This window comes from Camelus ferus, chromosome 17, assembly GCF_009834535.1.
Source record: "Camelus ferus isolate YT-003-E chromosome 17, BCGSAC_Cfer_1.0, whole genome shotgun sequence".
In the NCBI taxonomy this organism is placed as follows: domain Eukaryota; kingdom Metazoa; phylum Chordata; class Mammalia; order Artiodactyla; family Camelidae; genus Camelus; species Camelus ferus.
Window position 1 is genome coordinate 5,577,266 of NC_045712.1, and position 12,661 is coordinate 5,589,926.

The window sequence follows — 12,661 nt, forward strand, 5'->3', positions numbered from 1 at the left end:
AAACTCTGTTCTCATTGTGTTCATGCTTTTGATGCTTTGAGGAGAGGCACCATTTTTCCTTAGGAAGTATTCAAATATTTCCAGATTGAATCTATGGAAAAATCTTTAAAGATTTTGCCTGCTTTTGAGTTTTCCAGGGCCAGTTCTCTGTCAATTGTAATAAAGTCATTTCCCCTGAATGCTGACTAGATTCTGCATGAATTTAAATTGAGGAGCTATTTTTGTTTCTAGATGAATTTTATAATTAAACACTACCAGCAGAAATCAGGGAAGGGGCTGTCAATACAAAGATCTTTCTTTAATATGAAACAGTGACAACTCTAAAAACAGAGCACATAAAAGATGAAACACAGTTTTCACATGTTTGAGTGCATGGATGAATGAATGAAAAATACCTAAGACAAACTCATAAGAGGATCAAATGTAGGATGGTTACGGGAAAGCAGGACTGTGCTCTTCCCTCATTCACTATCTAATAGAAAGTTTGTAACACTGACAAACTTTAAAATGGGGAAAACAACAAAGGAAGTATAAATTCCACCTAAAGAATATAAAATACAGTGCCTAGAAATTTTTAATTTGACAACTAGAGAACAGTGCAAAGCCTTCCTAGAAGAGAGAGGTAGGGGTTATAGACTCCCAAAGCAAAACCATCAGTACAACGGATAGAAAATGGGACTAAGTTCAAGAAATCACTTGAATACTACGGCATTTCTTTAGTCATAAAGCAAAAAGTGCTCTGTGAATTTACTTCTGAAAAACATAAATATATTTGCAAATGCCAGAAGAAAAAATCTCATGGAAGTCATAATACTGTGTGTAGGTATGAAACTGTCCTGACCACCACTGTCCCCGCACTCAAACAAACTCAAAGGCATTTCAAGTTTGGGGGGCCGCTATCTCTGCTGCAAGAGCCCTCAGATGCTCCTCACTGTTCTTAGAGTCAGCTCCAAACTCCAGAATGGGCCTAAAATGCCCTTGGCTCTCAGCTTGCTTCCCTAGTCCTGGATCTCACCACTCTGAACATGTTGAATAATGTCCTAAAAATCTCAGTTTTTGTTTTGTTCCTGAGTTTTAGGATTTTGTAATTTTTCTTTGTTTCAACAACACTCCTCATTTCCTTTCTCTTGCTTAATCTGGTTCAGATTCCCATGAAGGTGTCAGTCCCTCTAAGTAGACTTCTCTGAAGCCCTCCAAGTGTACACCTCCATAGCATCCAACCCTCACATCATACAACTGCTATAAATGTATGTTGCTTGTTAACCACCCAGTCTATGGTATTTTTGTTTAGCTACACAAATGGACCAAAATAGTCTTTCTTGGCAGGCTGTAAAGCCTGGGCATGCAACTGTCTTCTGCACCAATGTGTTCCTAGCACCTTAGCCCAGCACCTGCTTCACAGTGGTGTCAACATTTATTGAATAAATAGATCCATTCACTATCCCACAATCCTAGAATATGATTTTCTTAATACTAATGTCTGAAGTTAGTCTGTGGTTAAGTAGGAGAGATTGTCTATCTATTGAACATGGTGGTACAATTAGAAAGGAAACCATTGTTCATAAAGTAATCAGCCCCTGCTCTAGATAACTGGAAACTGTCAGCTGATAAAGAACAGTAAATTACTGAAGAGTATATGTGATCTCAATGCATTTTTCTGCCTATTCATCTAACTCACTCCATATCAGAGGTTTAATTCACATTATACCTCTCCTCTAGGAAGCCCACCTCAACTTCTCTAACAGCTTGGGTCTCCACTCATCTCTTCCATTTACTATCTAAGCTACTAGAAGTGTTTAAAATAAACACAAAGCGTGATCAAGGTGAATCTGTCAAAGGTCAGTGGTCTGGATGCATGGCTTTGCAGGAAAGCATTTGACTTGAGTTCATCTTGTTCCATTACATTATGGTCCTCAACCGTAATGTGACAGTATTGCAACTCTGTTTGCTCAGGATTCTGAAACTGACCTTTATCAGGAAATGTCTTACTGTAAATAAGTGACTGAAGTTTATAAATCAGAATGCATGTTCATTAATTTATAATGAGAAAGACAAGCATTGAGTGGACCAGACTTTGTTGTTAGTCTAACCAGTGTTTTCTTCTTGTAGACATGAAAATTGCCAGAAGTTTGGTTAGTGAGCCCTGGAATCAGAACAGGGGAATCACACAAATATTGAATGTCATCAGGCTTTGATGGCATTATTTCCTTCCTATATCAGGGCTATAAATATGTTGGCAATAAAAAACTGAAATATTCTTGAGAGTTTAAAAGAACACTATTAAAATGACACTGGGGGCAATAGGTGTTGAGAATGCCCAAGGCAAATTAGGATATATGGTCACCAGAGATACTAAATGCAAGGAAGAAGTGGTATCTGCTTTTTCCTGAAGAATGTTCAAATGGTAATACAGAGAATTCTAATTGTTTCTCATTTTTCTATGCTTCCATGGTTTACCAAATCATCTTCCTGTTCAAGAGGTGTAGTAATCAGATTTCTGAGATGACCCACAAGATTCTACCCCATTTGGTCTCACTCCCTGGGTTATGTACCCCCAAACTTTCATGGGACTATGATGGGAAAATCACTCCTTTGATTAGGTTATTTCTACGGGATAGTTGCTCTTCTGATTGTGTTCTTTATGTAAGATTCTTTCAGCACTATCTAGCAGACTAGAAATAGTTTCCCCTACTGGCCTTGAAGAGGTAAGGTTATGTTGTGAATTGGGCCAGGAGGAAGGGAAGGAAGGCTTCCAGGAGCTAAGGGACTATAAATATGTTGTATAAGCTACAACTACAGGAACTGTCATCTGCCAACAACCAGTGAGCCAAGAACACCAAGCCTCAGATGAGAACACAGCCCTGGCTCACACCGTAATTCAACCTATAGGAACTTGAGTAGAGGTTCCAGTTAAGCCATGTTGTGCCTAGATTCCACCCCCTAGAACTGGTGAGCTAGTACTTTTGTGTTGTTTGCAGCTACTAAACTGGTGGTAATTTGTTACTTAGCAATAGAAAACTAACATAGGAGGCTTTAACTGTTTGTTCCTAAAATCAGTTAACAGCCAATTCCTGCTAGTGGGCAAGCAAGAGTTTTATATTCCTGAGAGGAAAGGCAAAGTCTTATTTTTATCTTGTATATCGCAAAGTACCTATCATAATGCTGGGTTAGTAGACAGGCTTAAAACAAACAAACAAACAAACAAACAAGTAAATAAGTAAGTAAATAAAATAACTAGCTAGCTAGCAAGAAATAATTAATCAATTTTTTAATTTACAGAGAATTATTTTTATTTCCTTTAATTTTCTCTGTCTCAGAAAAGAGGATAGAAGATTATTAAAAACATTATCAAACTATTTTATATCAAACTACCTTATTTAAAGTATGCCCTGTTACTCTAATACATGGCACAGACTCTGCATAATTTGCTCCTACCTCTTTTACCAATTTCTTCTACCCCCATATTTTTTGTTTTCCTAATGCTCCAACTACACTGCATATTACTTCAATGATAAGCTTCACTTTTTTCTAATGGGGAGAGTAATATTAATCATGTGATAAACCTTTTATGAGAAATTTAAGTGAGGTTATGCAGTAAAGAAAATCAGAGCAATGTTTAGCTTCTAAAAAGCAAATAATAAATGCTAGCTCTTAATAATTTTATTAAGACTTTTCCATATGTTGTTCTTTCGGTCTACAATGTTTTTCTTGCTGCTTTCACCCTCTCTGCCCAGCTAGTAAGTTGACTCAGCCTTCAGCTTTCAATTTAAATACATTTATTTAGAAAGTTTTTCCTGAAACCCACTACTATCCCTAAGATTAGGCCTCCCTGTTATATCACACCACAGTTCACTAGATTTTTCTTTCATAGCTTTTGTTATAATGAGAAATAATAACCACTTATATGACTATAGTTGTGCAATGCCTGCCTCTTCCACTAAAACTACACAGTTCATGAGGGCAAACATCCTATTTCCTTATTTACTGTTGTCTTCCTAACTCCAATATAGGGCCTGGTACATGAGACCTGTTCAAAACTATTTGTGGAATGGTAAAGAAATTACTAAATAAAGCAATGATTATAAGAAAGGCATTCATTGGGAAAGAAAGTACCAATGGAATGCTCCTTGAATTTTCTCACTATAACTCTATGCTGAACCCAAATGAAGAGGGCCAGCCAATGAACTCAATGGAACCACACATTTAAATTAGGATTAGGTGGAATTAACTTTTTCAAAGGTATCAAATTAAAACCTTCAAAATATCACATTACAGAAGAATGCAAAGAGTCAGTCTAGCTGCAACTATATCTATTATTTCAGATATGGCTGGAAAAAAGCCCAAGTTGGCAGTTTCTCTCTCTATCCCTCATGTGTTGTTAGGCTAAAGTTAGCTACTGTAATAAACAAACTCCCAAATTTCAGAGGTGCAATGAATGTTTACTTTGAGTTGTAACAATCTAATGTGGGTGTTTTAGTTAAATGGCTTTCTTGTGGACAGGGATTCAGGGATTCTATTCTCCTCTCATCTTGCAGCTCTGCCATCTTTCCCCAGGAGGAGAAAGCATAAGAAAGATCATGAGTGAGAGGTTTCTCTGGACCAGACTGGAAATGGAGAGCCTCTCCCCTGCTACCATTCTGTCAGGAGCAACTTCAACATGGCTACACCTCACTGGAAAGTAGGCTGGAAACACTGCCTTGCTGTATCCTTAGGAAGAAGAGGAAGCTGATGTGGGTGAAAGCTTAGCCAGTCTCTGCCACAACATGGAAAATTAAAAGGGCTCCCTGTCCCCATACCACTCCAAAGTTGAGGAGGTTTATACAGCTGCAAGTGGACTGGGTTTTTTTGTTTTGTTTCGTTTTTTTGTTTTCTTAATAACCAATACATGTCTATGACCTTCAGGGATGTAAAAAGACATAGACATTGTGTTATGTCAAAATGACCCTAAATGCCACAAATTAAGCATGATAACAGCAACCTTGAATAAGTCAAGTATTAACCTTTCTAGTACATAAAACATTACTAAATTAGGCTTTCCCCCTTTCTATCTTTAACAGAATATTTGGGAATTTGATTATTACAGCCCAGTTATTTCTAAAGATGAGTAACACTTCCACAGGGCACTGCTAAAATGCACCGAGGCATTTTAATTGCCTATGAATATTCAAACCCTCATTATTGTTGCAGTTTATAATTATCAAATTCCCTTGACAAAAATGTGCAGCATACAATAAAAAAAGGCAATCTATTTAAAAGTGTTGACACCCATGTTCAACCATTTTACTTTAGTTCTTAGCTTTTGAGTTTGTATCACTATAATTCATTTCGGGGAGATACTAAGATTGTGTGTATTCTTTTCCCTTCAAAGTGCAGCCTGTTGATTGTGTACATTTCCTGCTTAGAGCATATGATATTTTATACAAGAAACTACATGTATAGAACTGACATAAAATTCAGATTGAAATTTGTATGGGGATAAAGATTTGTGTGAAATAGAAAGCAAAACCAGAATTTAAGAATATCTTCTCTGGCTTTGGAAGAATTGTGATGGTAAAGTGACAATGGAAACACATTTGTAATTCTAAGCCCTGGAATGCCAAGATCAATTCAATTGGAAAAAAATCACAATTTTGCAAACAAGTAGACATACATCTTTATTTGATCATCAAAACAGACTTGGAAGAAATTTAAAGAAGCTATACAAGTCCTCCCTCAGTATGAGACAGGTTTTTTAGATGTCTGTAGACTAATTTTTTTCCGTCTATAAATATTTATGGAGTTTTTCCATGTGCCAGGGAATTTGTCAGTAGGAGGAGACATACTGATGCATAAAGTAAAAATAATAGCCTCAAGTAGCTCAGAACCTATCCACCTTTATTTTTACATCCATGTCTTACCAATCTCTTTTCTTTTCTTTCACCTTCTTAATACCCTTTCAAAGTAGTAGTCCTTTAACAAATACTAACCATATATTCACTGTGTGTCAGAGAAGGTACTAAATGATGGTATCAAGTTGCTCATGGTACAGTCAGGGGGACACAAACATAAACTCACAATTATAGCACAATGTGGAAGTTTTGTGCTCCAAAACAGAAAAAAAGGATGTTTTAGTGCATGATCCTATCTAACCTAGAACATAAGGAAAACCTTCTCTGAGATGATGACATCTGATTTGAATAATAAAAGATAAATTTAAGTTGGTCAGCTAAGCAATAGTAGATCTGGGAGACCTGGTTCAGAATTCTAGGTAATGGTAAAAGCAAGAAAAAGACAAGGTGAAGAGAAACAGCACGAGTTATGTGTGGAAATAAAAATGTAGGTTTCTTGCTGCAATACAAAGGCTGAAAATGGAGTCCTATCCAGATCACTTGGACTGAAATGGGAAAGAGTTAGACCTTTTGATGAAGAAAGGAGGAATGATATTAGGAAGGCTGACATTTCATGTCTACATCAACAATCACTGTGAGGTCTTAAGCTCAGCACTCTTAACAGTTCAAGTAGACCATAATAAAGAGGACTCTAGCACCACTCTGCTCCAGAAAGATAAAGAGACAGGGAAAGATATGGAGATAACAGCTGGCTTATATGAGAGTTTTTTTCCCAAAATGTCTGCTAGTGTATCCTTACTCTAAAATCTAGAGATTTTAATCCATTCTTGAATTGAGAGTGGAAGGAGATGGGGCTTAGCCGTATTCATTTTCTTATTATGATCTCCCTCCTCTGCTCCATCACCATTTAAAACAATGATAGAGAATTTGAAATAATATATCATCTATTATTGAGTTCATAAATATATAATAAAATAAATACTTTGAAAAATATAATATGAAATACTTTAATGGGTCCAAGGAACATGTAGTAACTCTAAATACATTCTAGTCCACAAAGGAAACCTCAGTAAGTTTCCACAAAGTATAAATTGTAAAAGTATAAAGTGTAGTGATTACAATGCAATAACACTAAAGATCAGTAACAAAGTTTTAACTACTTGCCAACTACTTGGAAAGTGAATAACAATCTGAGACTTATTTGGATATCAATTTTGATTAAAACAAATTTGGAAGACAACCAGAGGCTATTTAGAAAGTTACAAATAAAAGTGATGGTGCAGCATGTTAAGGAACATGGAATGCTTCTGAACCTATCTTCAGAGGCAAATTCACCACATCTGTATACATACGCTATGTAAAACAGCCTTGAAATATGGCAGACTTTCTCACAGATCTCTGCTGAGTAATAGCAGCAACTCCTTCCCCATATTCTTATAAAGTTGAAATGCTCTAACATTTAAAACAGAAAAGTAGAACTTAAGGAAATAATTTATAAACATGATAGAAAAAGTTAGCTTTCATATATAATGAGTGTTCATATGTGGATGGAAAACGGTGCATGCTATGATAGAAAAGGAGCAAAGGACCTTAATGGGTAATTTAGGAAACAAGACATGCATGTAGGTAGCAATCATTAAAAATCTCAAGTTTATTAGCAAACAAAAAGGATGAAAATTATAAATAGATGACATTTTTTGCCAGTAAGAATTTGAGCTAATATTTATTAAACATTTAAATTATGAGAAGGTGCCAAGCAAAACTCTATATTTATTAACACATTTAATACAATGGCCTTATAAGGATGGGCACTATTATAATAATTGTTTTTATAAATGATAAAATTGAGACATGCAAAGGCTACGTATTTGTCCTTGGCAGTAGATTTTGAATCAAACTGATAAATACTTAACATACTGCAGAACCTAGTTCTGGAGGCAATATAGCAGGATGGCATGCTTGTAGATACCACAAGTTTAACTTGGTACAATTTTCCTAGAGAACAACGTGTCAGCATAAATGAAAATTTTGTTTGTTTGTTTTAGAGAAGTTTTAAAATCCATAAAATCTTTTAAGTGTTTATCTCTATGAATTTGTACTAAAATATTCCACCTCTGTGAATTTGTACTAAAAGGAAAGAAGTCAGAGATCAGTGATGTTCAAGGAAGTTCACAGAATGCTATGAAAAGAGCACTATTTTATAACCAAATATTCGATGAAAGGAGTTTGGTTACAAACTATACCAGAAAGTGAAATCCTAAAAGGCCATTAAAATAATTCTCATAAATAATATATAATAAGGTGGGGAAATGACCATGATATAATGAAATAAATAAAAACATTATTCAAGGAAGGTGGTTCAAAATGGTAGCAAAGGAAGATCCTGAACTCATATCCTCTCACAAACACTACAGATCCACAGCTCCATATGGAGCAAGTCCTCTGGAAAGGACCAGAAAACTAGTTGAACACCTCCTCCACAACAAAGGATAAAGAAGCCACATCGAGATGTGTAGGAGAGGCAGAGGCATGGTCTGGCCAAAAAAAATCCATCCTTGGTGTGGCAACTCACAATTGGGAGGGATTTAAAAAATATGAAGCTTCTTCATGAAGAGTCAGGAGTTTGTGCCCCAAATCAAGCATCCTAACTCTTTAGACCTGCATTGGAGGGATGAGGCCCCAAAACATGTGGCTTTGAAAATAAAAGTGGCTTGTGTCCAGGAGAACCACAGGGATATAAAGAATGAAGATTTCACTCTTAAGGGGCTCATGGAGACTCACTTGCCCCAGCACTCAATACAAAAGCAGCAATTTGAAGAGTACCCAGAACATGTATGAAGGAGATTTATTCATTAGTCTTAGAGCAACTTCTGGAAGAACAGGAATCTGTGGGACTCTTCCTAGAGACAGAGACACCGGTAGGTGCCAGGTTTGCCTTCTCCATCTACCTTGCTAGTGCTGGCATGGGTGAATACCATTTTTGCAATCTCTAGTGCTGGTGGGCACATCCAACACCCATTCTGCTCCCGCAGTCCCACCAAAGCCAGCTGAGCATGTGTAGCCCACAGTGGGATTCCACTAGAGCACCCGGCTCTGGAGGACAGGAGGGTTTTCACTTTTGGGATCCATGGGTCTGAAACTATCAGAGAGACATTTCTTGATACCCTCAACAACTGAGACCCATCAAGAAAAAATCATGCTGCTTAGACAATCACAAAGTCTCTAGAGATAACAAAAGGGGAGAGCATGCTTAAATTATAACATTCATCTCCTACACAAGACTACTCCTTCAAACCTGGCAGAGATAGCTAAATAGCTATTTCACCTAATACATAGATACAAACACAGGGAGCCAAGCAAAACAAGGAAACAAATGAATATGTTCTAGACGAAAGAATGAGATAAAACCCCAGAAAAGGACCTTAATGAAAGAGAAACAAATAATTTGCCTGATAAAGAGTTCAAAGTAATGGCCATAAAGATCATCTCTGAATTCAGGAAAAGAATGAATGAATACACCAAGAATCGCACAAGGAGATAGAAAATACAAGACAGTGCCAAATAGAAGACTCAGAGCTGAAGAATACAATAACTGAACTAAAAAATACACTAAAGGGTTCAACAGTGGACTACATGAAGCAGAAAAAAAAAAAATCAGTGATCTGGAATACATGTCAGTGGATCTCATTCAAACAGAGCAGCAGAAAGAAAAATTAATTTTAAAAAGTGAAGATAGTTTAAGGGACCTAAAGGACAACATCAAGAGTAATAATGTTTGCATTATTATAGGGTTCCCAGAAAAAGGAGAGAGACAGAAGGAGCCAGAAAATTTATTTGAAAAAATAATGGCTGAAAAATTCCCTAACCTGGGGAAGGAAACAGACATCCAGATCCAGGAAGCCCAGAGAGTTCCACACAAGATGAACTTTAAGAGACCAACACCATGACCTATGAACAAAATGTCAAAAGTTAAAGTGAGAATCTTAAGAGCAGCAAAAGAAAAACAACTTGTTACATACAAGGGAACTCCCATAAGACTATAAGCAGAATTCTCAGCAGAAACTTTGCAGACCAGAAGGGAGGGGCATGATACATTCAAAGTCCGAAAGAAAAAAAAAAGAAGGAGTTCAACCAAGAATACTCTACATGGCAGGGTTTTCATTCAAAATTGAAGAAGTGATAAAAGAGCTTTTCAGGCAAACAAAGCTCACTGAGTTAATCAGCCCTAAGTGGTCCTTAAGAGAAATGTTAAAAGAACTTCTTTAAGCCGAAAAGAAAGGGCACTAATTAGTAAAAAGAAAATACATGAAAGTAAAAAAAAAAACAAACTCACAGATAAAAGTAAATATAAAGTAAAAGTAGTAGACTAATTATTTATAAAGCTAGCATGAAGACTAAAAGACAAAAGTAGTAAAAATAACTATTAACTACATTAATTAATTAAGGGGTACACAAAAATATGTAAAATGTGAGATCAAAAACATAAGATGTGTTGGAGGAGCAATAATGTAGCATTTTAGAATATGTTCAAACTTAATTTGCTATCAAATTAAAATAAACTGTTATAAATGTGTATATATATACTATATATATATATTCACTACATACATGTTATTATATGTGAGTCTCATGGTAACCACAAAGCAAAACCTGTAGTAGATACATAAAAGACAATGAGAAAGGAACCTAACCATAACACTAAAGAAAGTCATCAAACCACAAGGGAATAAAGCAAAAGAAAAAGGAACAGAAAGAAAATACAAAATAGCCAGAAAATAGTTAACAAAGTGGCAATAAGTACACACCTATAAATAACTACTTTAAATGCAAATAGGTTGAATTTGTCAATCAAAAGACACAGAATGGCTGAATGGATTTAAAAAAAACAACACTATATTGCCACCTACAAGAGACCCACTTTTGATGTAAGGACACACACAGACTAAAAGTGAAGGGACAGAAAAAGATGTCTCATGTAAATGGAAATCAAAGTGAATCCAGGGTAGCTACACTTATATCAGGCAAAAAAGGCTTAAAACAAAGAGGGTAATAAAATATAAAGATGGGTATTATATAATGACAAAAGGATGAATCCATCAATCCATCCATAATTATTCATAGCAGTCTCTTACAATTCTTTGTGTTTCTTTGGTATCAATTTTAACTTCTGTTTTATTTATAGTTTTGAGTCTTGTCTCTTTTTTTCTTAGTGTGTTTAGCTAAAGATTCAGTCAATTTTGTTTATCTTTTCAAACAATCAGCTCTTAGTTTCACTGATCTCACCTATAGTTTTTGATCCCCCTATTTTGTTTATTTTTGCTCTAGTCTTTATTATTTCCTTTCTTCTACTAACTTCGGGTTTCACTGGTTCTTCTTTTCCTAGTTACCTTAGGTGGAAAGTTGGGTATATGAGATTTCCATTGTTTCTTGAGACAGGCCTCTATCACTATAAATTTCCCTCTTAGAATTGCTTTTGCTGCATCTCATAGACATTAATATGTTGCATTTTCATTTTTATTTATCTCAGGGTAATTTTTAAATTTCTTCTTTGATTTATTCATTGATCCTTTAGTTGTTCAATAGTATGTTGTTTATTATCCACATAGATGTGATTTTTCTAGTTTTCTTTTTAATTGAAGTTGATTTCTAGTTACATACCTCAACACAAGAAAGGCCATATATGACAAACCCACAGCTAACATCATATTCAATGGTGATAAGCTAGAAGTTTTTCCTCTGTGATCAAAAACAAGACAAGGATGCCCACCCTTACAACATTTATTCAACATAGTATCGGAACAAGCCAGAATAATTTGGCAAGAGAAAGAAATAAAAGGCATCCTAATAGGAATGGAAGAAATAAAATTGTATCTAATTATAGATTACATGATATTATATATAGAAAACTCTAAAGATGCCTCAAAAAAAACCTTAAAATTAATAAGCAATTTTAGTAAAATTGCAAAATACAAAATAATTATTCACAAATCAGTTGCATCTCTACACACTAACAACAAACTATCAGAAAGAGAAATTAAGAAAAAAATTACCATTACAAGAGCACCAAAAAAGAATTAAATATTTAGGAATAAATTTATCAAAGGTGGTGAATGCCTTGTATCCTGAAAACTATAAGAGTTTGGTGAAAGAAATTGAGGAGAACACAAATAAATGGCTAAATATTCCATGTTCACAAATTGGAAAAATTAATATTATTAAAATGTCCATACTCCAAAGAAATCTATAAATTCAATAAAGTCCCTATCAAAATTCCAATAGCACTTTTCACTGAAATATAAAGAACAATCATAAAATTTGTATATCCCACAAAATACCCCAAATAGCCAAATAAATCTGGAAAAAGAACAAAGCTGGAGGCGTTACACGTCTTGATTTCAAATTATATTACAAAGTTATAGCAGTCAAACTAGTATGGTATCCTCATAAAAGTAGACACAGAAATCAATCGAACAGAAAAGAGATCCCAGAGATAAGCCTACACATATACAATCAATTAATTTACAACAAAAGAGGCAAGATTAAAAAATGGAGAAAGGACAATCTCATCAATAAACAGCTTTGGGAAAAGTGGACAGCCACATGCAAAAGACTGAATCTGGATGGCTATCTTACACTTTACACAAAAATTAATTCAAAATGGATTTAAGACTCGGATGTAAGACCAGAAACTATAAAACTCCTACAAGAAAACATAGGTAGTAGCCCCTTAACATTGCTCTTTAGTGATTTTTTTTTTTTTTTTGTATCTGACTCCAAAGGCAATGGCAACAAAAGCAAAAATAGACCAATGGGAATTCATCAAACTTAAAACT

General features: G+C 35.2%; 1 long non-coding RNA gene across 1 annotated transcript; it reads right to left on the reverse strand.

Annotated features, from left to right (window-relative positions):
• Positions 1-1,765: 1,765 nt before the first annotated feature.
• Positions 1,766-12,147, reverse strand: LOC116657043. Its single transcript, XR_004311968.1, has 3 exons — positions 11,893-12,147; positions 11,103-11,106; positions 1,766-1,778 (listed from the first exon to the last, which is right to left on the reverse strand). It is a non-coding gene; the product is annotated as an uncharacterized LOC116657043 (long non-coding RNA).
• Positions 12,148-12,661: the final 514 nt, after the last annotated feature.